Source organism: Emydura macquarii, unplaced genomic scaffold (assembly GCF_026122565.2).
Source record: "Emydura macquarii macquarii isolate MOO-44397 ecotype Brisbane River unplaced genomic scaffold, CSIRO-AGI_Emac_v2 contig_561, whole genome shotgun sequence".
NCBI lineage: Eukaryota > Metazoa > Chordata > Testudines > Chelidae > Emydura > Emydura macquarii.
Genome location: NW_027130698.1, coordinates 769,682 through 781,177, shown reverse-complemented (window position 1 = coordinate 781,177; position 11,496 = coordinate 769,682). Strand labels below are relative to the sequence as shown.

Here is an 11,496-nt window from a genome sequence, read left to right as displayed (position 1 = left end):
TCATCAGCAGGGTTGGAACCTTCAGATCCAACACACAGACTTCTGCTACTTGATCGAATGGAATAACTGAAAGCGGTAATAGGTTGTTATCCTCTCTGCAGACCAGCTCGAGAGGGGGATAGGACACATTTGAGTCCACAATGCCATCTTTGACTTAGAAGAAGCTTCTTTATTTTTAGGTAGGACTTGGTTTTGTCCCTGTTTTATCTGTGTCAGTGGTTTGCAATTAACTGAAACTGAAAAAGCTCTTTCACTCTGAACTAACATTTGTCTGGCAGTACTGGTGAATGGTTGATATTGTAATCACTGGACAACACAGTGATACAGTGGATACAAGTATTTTGATAAGTTTGATGAGCAGCTCATCTGGAATTTTTTTTTAAATAAACTAAGAATTCTTAGATCATACCAGCCATTACATTTGTTTTAATCATACACTAGAAATAGTGACTCAGGGCCTAGGCCCTGTGCTTTTCATATAGCATAGAGACCAATGAAATGGAACTTCCCAAATGGTAAAGACTAGGCTAGTCCACTAAGGCATCAAAGGAATTGACAATGCATTCCTGCCCCACCCCCTGAAAGAGACATTGATGAGTCTGTGGAATCTCACACAAAATCCACATATTTTAGCAGTTTCAATTTTGGAGTGAATAATATTCTTTCCTGAGCAAAATAACGGGAGTTAACATCCATCAATGGAAAAAGGCAATGACATACTTAGCCAAATATGCAGCAAGTCCAAAGGAAGGGAAAACCTGGAAAAATGCAGGAAGCTGGCATGACCAAGCAACCATTTCCAGTTACCAAACACAAAACTTGGAGTGTTTGCACCAAGGTTGAGTTTCCAACAGTGGATGTAATTGAAATGGCTTCAGAAACAACAAGCTGAGGAACATCCACATGGCTGACCAAGTCAGTGAAATGCTCTACCATGAGTTCAGCCTGTGTGTGGTTCTTACACAATGGGGAAGATGCACAATGCTCTGAAATCGCTATAGAATATGATGTAGTTCCTAGAGTGTCGCTTTACCCTCTTTCACACCTGCTCAGATTTGCTTACATATATACTGAAATATCCCCCACATACTTTTGATTTTTTGTTTGTTTGTCTCAATATTGTATAAACGACAAATAACCTATCCTCCGGCACTGAATCACCACTTTACAATGACTATATACCTACATTAGTACTCTGATACTGATGTTTAAAACCATTAGTGTAAAAAAGGGAAGCAGGTGATAAAAATGATGCAATGACTTCCATACAATAAAAAACAAGAACCAAACTACCCTGACAAATATTAACACTGAGATAAATAAGTTTTCTGATTATTCAGGGAATAAATAAGATGGTAAGACATATATGTAATGTAAACATTGCTACTTGCTCTCTGCCTAAAACATGAGCAGTAAATGGTATCTTACAGCATATATGTATAATCAGTGCAATAATATGTATCGATATTTAAGTCAAAATTACTAGGCTATGACCATGACAGAAAGCTTTTATGGAAGTCAGTGTACTGGCAAATTTCACCCATATTAATTTTGTTTTTTTATACATGTTACTAATTAAAATCCTTACCATAAAAGTTGCTCTCCCAGATGCTATGTAAACTGTAAATGTTCTGTAGGAACCCAGTATAACAGCACATTTGCTGGTTTGTCTCTAGCTAGACAATACAGTAGGTTTTGTTTATTTAAACTATGACCCTGAAAAAAAAATCCATTTTTAGGAAGAAATACAAAGTATCCATGGAACTGGGAAATCAACTCTTTGTAGCATTTTCAAGACTTCAACCAAATCATCTCTTACAGGGACAGCCACAGACAGGGCATCTTCAGAACCTAAACCTAAAATATGAGGCAACTTTCAAAGTAGGTCTTTTATTTGACATAACTGTGAGAGCATCCTTTTGAACTGTGCAAAGCAGAGAGATCATTTCAAAATATTAACTTATTTCTTGCTATCAACAACAATGCAATTAATTCCCCTCAATAAAGATTGTTTTTGCAAAAGAGCAATAAGGTGCCTCTGCAGGGGGCATCATTATCATTAAATAATCACACCCCAGGATATGAGAGGCACTCTGCTGCACCATGTACATTTTAGCACTCCAGAGTATGATTAGTTTGCATTAACCACACCCCAGCATATCTAATTAACAAAGGGGTCTATGGACAGAGGAGATTTCTGAAGATTTTTTCTGTATTTTCCAGAATCTCAGTGAAACAATGAAGTTTCTGCCCATTCTTGCTGCAAAGGTAGCCATAACTAAATTAATCTGTGGCACTGCTGTCTTAAGTCTTCAATCCTGGCATAACAAAACAATAGTACCCACTTACATTGGCAATGAATATTAACATCCACATTATTTTCTGAAAATAATGTGAATGACTCCCCATGCATAATGAGGAGTTATGACTTTCCTGTGCCATTGTTTTGTATAAAAGCCAAAATAGGCCCAGCTGTCCTGGGGCAGCACAGTGGATACAGGCAAGGAAAGAGACACAGTATTATTTATGGAGTTGCTGTTTCTAACCCTTTAGTTGCTCTATTTCAGTTTGGCCAACTTGCCTCAATTCATAACAAACTTTTAGGAATGGCTGGCTCTCTATTCTGCAGAGAATAGAAGTGGATACTTGAAAATCCTCCCATTACTTTCATTAAATAATTTTTTAAAAGTGCAATAGTCTGTTTTCCTACAGATCTGAAACATGTAGTATGAATATCCTTTTCAGATTGTGACATTCATAACAATTACGTTCCGGATCTGTTAACTTTTCTTACACATTGTGTTTGGTAAGTGAAGCTATGAAAGATTCATGTTTTTAAATACAATTCTATAGTGAATAAAGCAGAAACTGATTCACCAACTGAAATGAAATTCATGCCTGCTTTGATAACAGTGGACAACAACGTTTAAGATAATCATATAGGAAAAGGACCAGCAGCTGTATATCTAGATCCCTTTTTAAAATCTAAATATCCTGTAATGCTGAATAGCACAAGACTGGAAATACTCATGTTTTAGCTTCACTGAAGGTTTGAATTTGCTTTTATATTTAAACAATTGTAAATTTATTATGTTTTTAATAAATCCATAGACATTTGGCACTTGCTAGGCTTCTGCTCATCTACTGCCCACATCATAGCCCCTCCTTCTAATGCATGTGCTTAACTCTAAAAGCAAGAATAGCGCCCTTGAAGTCATGACCTTCAATGCTGTGCTTGAAAAGAGCGGCATATCCCAATGGCCACTTTGATTCTAGGTTAGGAGATCCATCTACCTATCAAAGAGGGTAGGTCCAGATCCCCAATCCAGAGACCGGTGATGTCAGCAGTGCCCTGTTAATTTTTGTAGATCAAATGAAATGGCAGGTGCAGGAAAGGGTATGAAGGACCCTGAATGAGAGCCTTACGGGTGCCATCTCAACAGACATTGTGTGGGAGCCATGGGTACGGGATACTTTGGCATGAGGAGACTGTAGATTTTTAAGTTATATTAAACTTTAAAAATACAGAAAAAAGTCAAGCTGGGTCTTAATCAAGAGATGGATGTATAATACGTGAAGATTTTTTTTAAATTACCAATAGGCAAGCTTTCAAACTACCTGGAGCTCTTCTTCAGGTATAGGAAAGATAGTCAGAGTTTATCTCTTTCACCAACAGAAATTGGTCCAATAAAATATATTACCCACCCACCTTGCCTCTCTAATATAAAACAAGGACAGTTTTGTGACAACATTTTTAGGATGATGAAATAGTCATCTAATGCATTTTAAAATAAAGTGTATGCCTCAAATTGCTACTGCCAGCTACCGTTTCAACAGTGAAATCAGTATGTCTTAAAATGAAGGATTTTTTCCAACAGTTTATTTTTCTAAATGAGTTTATCATGAAACACTGAAAAAGTATCATTAACATTCACTTTGAGCAAAAGAAGAGCTTTGATAGCATCTATGCTCATTTGACTTTTCTCTTCACTCCAAGCAATATTCATCACACTGAACACTCATTCTAGTGAGCCAATTGTTCCTGATTAACACAGGTCATATTCTGCTTTGTATAGTAATATGTCTTGAACAAATATTTTGTAGCTATAAAAAAGAAACATATTGGTTGGTTAAAAGACAAAATCAGATCATTTCACATGTCACAAAAATAGAAGTAGTTCCCAGGACATTGGGACATCATATGAAAAAACAGTAGCATCCGCAGAAAAGGCAAACCATACGCTCACTTTACCCTTTCCAGCTACACTTTGTCCAGCTCCTTTGTTCTTGCTTATATGGGTTGTGTCCAAATTCAGGGCAGAGATCTTGTCTATTTTCAGAAAAAAGGTGACAAGCTTACCTTTGAGTGAGGTTCAAATAACAACACAACAAATGTAAATAAACACAGATATACATCCTGGGATTTAAATGGGAGGATTTCAACAAAATTCTCAAGTAGAGTTGAGCAAAAAAGATAAGGGGAAAAATTCCAAGAATATTTGAATTTGAAAACAAATCTCAGTTTGATTGTGTGGGACCCTTTTGATTTTGCTTTCCCCAAATAGCTGAGTAGCTGAGATTTGCTAACAGGAATACTTGTGAAAAGCAAATTTTAAATTGAAACACCTAAAACAAATTCTGAATCATATGCTCGAATTTAAATATTTGAAATTCATACTGTGTTGACTAGCCATCCAGACAAAGAACACAAACAATACCACGTGAAGTGTCACCAGTAAGCAGGTCATACAAAGATTTGAATATCAAATATTTTCAATGAATCATTTCCAGGCTAATCACACAGAGGTAAACATTCAGTAAGAAATTCAAGAAATTTTGGAATATCAAATAAATTGGAGAATTTCACAAACATTTCTCAACCAGAAAAAGAAAATACAACTAAATTAGTTACTGAGGATTATTTGCTCAGCTCTATCGTTTTAGCACTTGGATTTGGTGAATTTGAACTCTTCTGAAAATGTTGTATATGTCCATGGAACTAGCTGGACCCAGATTTAGTAACCAAAACACTTATCTTTATGATGAATAATACAAATATCCAATTCCTTCAAAACAGGCTTGACCCAAGAAACAGATAACCCAACCTGGACTATGAAAGAAATTTTTTTTAAAACAGAGTAGATGAGAATCATTTTTTAAAATATCAACTCTTGGAAAATCACTATTAGCAAGTTATCTGTTGCATCTTCAAAATTATAAGGCTTGTAATCAATATGCAAAAAAATCAATTGCATCTCATTTTTTATCCTTCTTTCTTTTACCCTCATATTTTATGTACAGTAACTCACATTTCTCAGCCTACTGTGTAACTATGAACTGAAATCAAACATTCAGACAGTAAATGAAGCTGCAGTTTGTATTTGTGTGTATGTTTGTATATATATTATACAATCTCAATCTCTGTTAAAAAAAAGAGGTAGTTCAATAGAAAGATCATTTTATTAAAAAATCATGAATGCAACTGCACCCATTCAACCTTAGAAATGTTTTGATGGCTTTTCAGCACTGCAATATATTTAGATGGGAATATGTCATTAATATAAACAGCAGAATAGAAACTATTAAACTAACACAATTTAAAACTGAGCAAACCTGAGTATTTGATTAAAGTTTCTGTACACTCTATACACTTGAACAGGTAACATAGAAGCATAATATTTTTGTTGATTTTTAATTTGTTAGAAGTATTACAATTGAAATGCTAAAATTTTCCATAGTTTGTATTTAGAAATTAGAAGTCTGGTCCTGTAGGAGCTTGTTTAGTCTGATTTTACCAGCTACATTCAGAATTTCGGGAGACGTCTAAAACAAAAAACAGTAATGAAGTTCATTGTAAGAACAATTCCCTTTGTTGCTATGCAATACTACATTTGAAGGCTTTGAGTCAAATGTAAATACATATGATGACTTTCAGTGATAAGGAATCAATCTAATTTCACATGTGTTTTAATGGATACAAATCTTTCTGGAAGGTTTGCAAATAAAATCACAATGGCTGCAAAGGTCATGCATTAATGTGTAGTCTAGCCTTTAATGGATGTGTTTATTTTTCGAGGCAGAACAATTAGCTGAGCGTTTTTTCCAAAAATAACATTGCATTTATACAAATGTAGTGTATTGCTTACTAAAAACAATTTAAATTATACCTTATATGCAATATTTGCAATAACCTGTTCCTATTGCTAGGATATTAGGGGTACATTTTCAGAGCAGTGCGCAGAAAGTAATCTTGTTATTTGCTAAGTGGATTTGTGACACTGCTTCAAAAAATTACCCCTTCAGAAGATTGACCCGTGCAAAGAACTGAAGTTTTAAACCTGGACTGTACCCTCGCTTGGCAGCGAGATTGGCTCAGTACAATGACTTACAGTAGTAATATTACCGTTTGAATGGCCAAATTAAAGAAACTAATTCTTATTCTAATCACATCCGTTGGAATTCTGATATGCTGACACCCAAAATTATGGCTCTGTCATTAGAGAGAGAATGAGTGGGAATGTTTTGAAATTTTTTCTGTAAAATATGAACTAGACAGTGGCCTAAATGACAAGATATGACATTTTTGTTTTTCTGATTATACCATTAAAAGTTTTTAGTACTAGGCTTAATTTCAAAGGTAAATTGCATGAAAGGGGGCATAATCCAAATGAAATACCTTTAAGATTCTTACTTCCTAAACTATTAGAGATCTATCATGTGTGCTACATGAAGCCTCATTTTCATGTTAGAACAGATGGGCAAAATTGTCATTAACAGAAACTGACAACTCTAAAACTGAAATATAGATTTAGAAAGGATCTAATGAATTAAATCAATGTTATTGCAATGAAAGCCAAAGAAATTAATAGTGATTTGTAAAGTTACCCTGTATTTTAACCTCAGTATATTTTAGTCAGTGCAATTTTAACATTCACAATACCTTTTCAGTTTCATTGTTAATGTCTAACTATGTAATACACTCTTGTCTTAATATATCATCCATTCTTGGGAGTCAAGCATTTTGGGCTTTGTCCAACAGAAACTAGTCTCTGCAGTCTTCTGTGTCTCAGCAAGCTAATCCTCATTCACTCATACCTCCCCCATGTTGTAACACAAAGGTAGTAACACTATGGTTGAAGTTGATGGCACTTCCAGGCTAGACCCAATTCCAGATTATAAACTTCTAAACAAAGTTATTATGGGGATGGAGCTCTTCATGACTGATGCAGCCCAAAACTGAAATATTTTGAAAAGTGTCATCACTATATGGTTGGCTCCTTTTAAATTACCTGGATATGTAAGGAAAATTTTCTCAGAGAAATCTTTCAGATGCTTTTTCTTGCTTGGATAACTCGAAAAAGAAAAAGTTGATTTTAGGACTTCTAACTTGGCATGTACATAGTCCTGAATGAGAACTAATATCTTTATTTTGGCTGAAGAAATCTGGTTGTGAAGACTTGAAAGCAGTGTGCCAGACTGGGATGCATTAAATAGAGGAATCATAATACTCACCACAAGCTGAAACTGAAGGAGCAGAAGCTGCAGAGCTGAAAGAAGTTTGGCATACCAGTCTGAACAGGCTCAATGTGTGCTGATTCTAAATGTTAAGTAGGATCATCCTGGGATAGTGCTCTAGTTATGGTGACAATGCCTCATGTCTCCTCATATGGACATCATCATCTTTTTACTAGACTCACTTGAATCCTTTAGTCCTTTTAACCTTCACTTTTTCAAGAGAAGGGCTAAAGCAGCTGTTTAAAGCCTTTGGTTAAAACCTTTTGCTTATAGGCCTCACAGGATTCATTCTTACAGGATTAATAAAAGAAAAAGCAGTTTCAATAGGTAGCCCTGCTACTTTTGGAGGCAAAAGTCTCCAATTAAATTCCTGAGTATTGTAAGTATTTGTTCATATTATGGTGATCCATAGAGCTAAAAGTGAAACAGAATTAAATGCAGATATTGGTGCTGAAAGCCCCTGCTAATCAGGCTGATGGAGAATTCAGCAAAGAGAAACATGGAACTCATGTTATCAGCGATGTCAGAGAATGATGCACTCTGGTATCTTTAGCAAATCTGGAAGTGCCAATTGATTTCAGAAGGGGGAAGAGATGGGGAGAATGTAAACTCTGTATCCAATCCCCTACACTCAGCTATCTGGAGTATTAAGCCTATGGTTCTAGACCTAAACATAACCTAGAAAGTTAAAATTATCATAGAATTAAGCAGGTACCATTTAAAATGCCTTGCAAAGCCTAATACACAATCATTATTTTCATATGATCAAATATATTATTGAATTGTATAGTGTACCCAATAAAATATTTACCGTAGCTTGTCTCATAGCTGGGGCAGGCCATCATCTTTTATTTCTCTTCTCTTCTTTGTCCCTTTTCTTGGCTCCTCTGCTCTTGACTTTGCAAACCCTTTCTGCATTCCTTTTAATTTTTTCTTGCCAGTGCACAGAAACAAAAAACAACTGAAAAACAGAAAACATTTTATACATTCTTAATAGAGTGAGAAATCTGGACAGTGAAGAGATGTTGCTGTAATATACCACCATGTGTGTCATCTTCCAGACTTTTGAGGGGACAAAATGGCCTTTCCCCAGCCAAATCTGTTATGCATTTTTTGACATTGTGCGAACACCACAAAAAGGAAGGGATAGCCCCCTCCATGTCTAACTTCTCTTACCATCACAGCAAAAAGTGAAAGTTTTCTTTTAATTTCTTTTTCAATTCAAGCCACAACAGGATGTGGCTCAGAGATGCAAGTTCTATGGGAGCTGTACCCACTTATACTAGGTCTGGAGTTTGCCTTATCACCAAGTCTGAGGATCTGATACAGCATCTAATTAACTCAATGGAAACGCATCCACTGACTTTGATGGGCTAAGGCCCTAAGTGCACATGACAGGCAAACAGAACATGAATGTCAAACATTTTAAAAAATAAGGTGTACAGAGTAGAAAGATTCTCAAAATTATTTCCAAAGCTCAGGGACTTAATAGTGAAGGCAACATTGAAAAGATACTTAAAGAGCATTAGAGACAGAGTAAGGGTTTAAAGAGCTATATTTAGTAATGGTTAATAAAACATGTATCTGCTATTTTCATATTCTATGAAAAAGCCTTTTCTTCATGACACTACAGCAGGTATAATCAAACTTTAATGCAAATAATATGATTAAAAGGAGCAAAGAACTCTACCACCTCTGCAAACTTTTTTTGTTTTTAAATTGCCATTTCGATTTTACAGGCAAAAGAACTAACAAAGTAAAGGTATCAGGCAAAGAAAATTGTACTAAAATATGGTTTGAAATGGAAACACTTTGTTAAGAGATACCACTTGCTGGCAAGATCAGTTATTCTCTCCACATGCAGCAAACCTGCACATATATTTTAAAATGTTTCTTAAATAAAGGTCAGTTGCAAATCAATCTAAAATAGGAACTGCGACTTTAATTGAAGTTCTGCATTTAACAAGGCAGCATGAAGGTCTCACCTGGGAGATACTAGGCACTTCTCTGGGGCTAAGCACATCAGGTCCTGCAAGGTTCCCAGTAGAACTTTTCATCATCTTTTCCTTCTTGCAATATGAAATACCATGTTAGAGGGCTTTTGGGTTTTTTTTAGGTCCTCTGTATGTCCTTCACCTTGACTTGCTCTCTCATGCATATGTTACCTCATATTTACATATATTATGTATGTACACACACACACACACACACAATATGGTTCCAATCATACTTTTTCCCAGGCTGTGCTGCCCAGCTTTCAATTGTTGCTCCATCTTCTGGGAGAATGCCCGTGCTGCTGCTTCAGATGTCATGTACGGCAGAACACCCATGCCGGAAACTCTTGTTCAAGCAAAGAGAGTGAGTATGTTTGATCTTTATGATCCTGTTCAGTTTGGAACAGCGTACAACAACTGCATCTTATAAAGTGTATTCAACATGGTGATCTATTTTACTGTGTATGATTAGTGTAGACTAGCTCTTCAAAGGGAAACCAATGCTACTTTACTAAATTAGTAGCATACAATATTAGGTCTTTGAAATATGCCTTACGAACAGTCTGCATTACCTTTTACAGACAAATGCGAAAACATGGTCAACATTTGCAGTAAAATTACCATAGAAATGCTATCTTGAACCTTATTTTCTTCTTCCGAAGTGCATTTCACAAATAACTTGTATTAAAATTATGTTTTACAGGGTAGAAATGGAAAACAAATACCCCATGCAATTTAAACAGGCATTTGCATAACATGACTGAAAACGCTTTAGAGAAAGAGATCTGTACCTGAAAATGAGTCAAAAACACTTACATACAAGTGATTTTAACTTCTAATGCAAAAAGTGCTTTATAGTTGTCTTAATTAGTGTATTAAAATGTGCTTCTATCAGAATAATTTCTGGTAACTCTTTATAATTGTTGTTAGTTATTGTTTGCTGTTTGTTAAGCAGCATAACACTAATAGGTAACCTCACAGATTTCTGGAAAGATTCTTATTACAGCAGTGTTGTCCAGGACATATTGTACATTCAATTCTTGACCTTTCTACAGAGACTATCTACAATGATGCCAGATGAGAGCTTTTATTTATATAGAATCACCAATGTACAAAATGTTTTACAACTAAATATGCTTTAATATAGCGATTTAAAAAAATAAAAGACTAAAATCTCTACCTTGAAGAGTTTCCATGAACAGGCACAATGCAGAGGATCAAGCACCACACGCTGATGTTGCTGAGGGGGTCTTTGTGGAATTGATGGGTATCAACAGTGCTTTGAAGGGCAGGCATGCCTCAGGGGAGTGTTCTCAGCATAAGGAGTGATGTGAAAGAAGGTGAAAATAAGAAGAGAAAGAGGGGGCTAAGAGGAAAGTGCAGAAAATAAGACTTGAAAAGAGGATGTGGGAATGGGGATTGCAAAGGAAATGAGGTCAGAGGGGTACATGGAGAGCTTTGACTATAAGTAGGGATAAATAAGGTTGTGGAAGAAGCAGAGAAAACTGTTCAGAGATATGTAGCGGTTGCTAGGAACTGGCAATTTAGACCACCAATTTATTTCACAGAGCCACCATTAGATACCAACCTGAGCTTAGATATGTAATGAAGGGTCCTTCTGGTCAGAAAGCCCTAGAGGTAGACACCTGCAGATGTTCTGATAGTTGTGTAAAACAATATGTTCTATATGCTGTGCAGTAAAAGTAAGCTTAAAATTAAAGAATTTCCTCCAATGGTTATTTATCAAAACTGATTATGATGCCCATTTGTTTCAGCAATTTTCCTAAAAACTGCTCTTGACAAAGTCAACAACTTAGATTTTCTCTTTGCTCTGCACCGTATCCACATTCTGTCACTTCAATTCCAAAATACCAAATTTCCTGAAGAAAGCCGTCTGCAAAAAAACTCAAAAACACAAAGCAGAAAATATTTTGTTTCATTGTGTGAGACGCCTGTGCTGCACAGTAATCAAGACCACTTTGCTGAG

At 35.7% G+C, this 11,496-nt stretch overlaps 1 long non-coding RNA gene across 1 annotated transcript in view; it reads right to left on the bottom strand.

Moving 5' to 3' along the window:
* Window positions 1–5,450: 5,450 nt before the first annotated feature.
* Window positions 5,451–11,496, bottom strand: part of LOC137147623 (uncharacterized) — a 46,441-nt gene continuing 40,395 nt past the window's right edge. The window contains exons 3-4 of the long non-coding RNA XR_010918264.1: window positions 8,327–8,476; window positions 5,451–5,823 (exon numbers count right to left, since the gene is read on the bottom strand). This is a non-coding gene — a long non-coding RNA (uncharacterized lncRNA). The remainder of the gene's footprint in view (window positions 5,824–8,326; window positions 8,477–11,496) is intronic.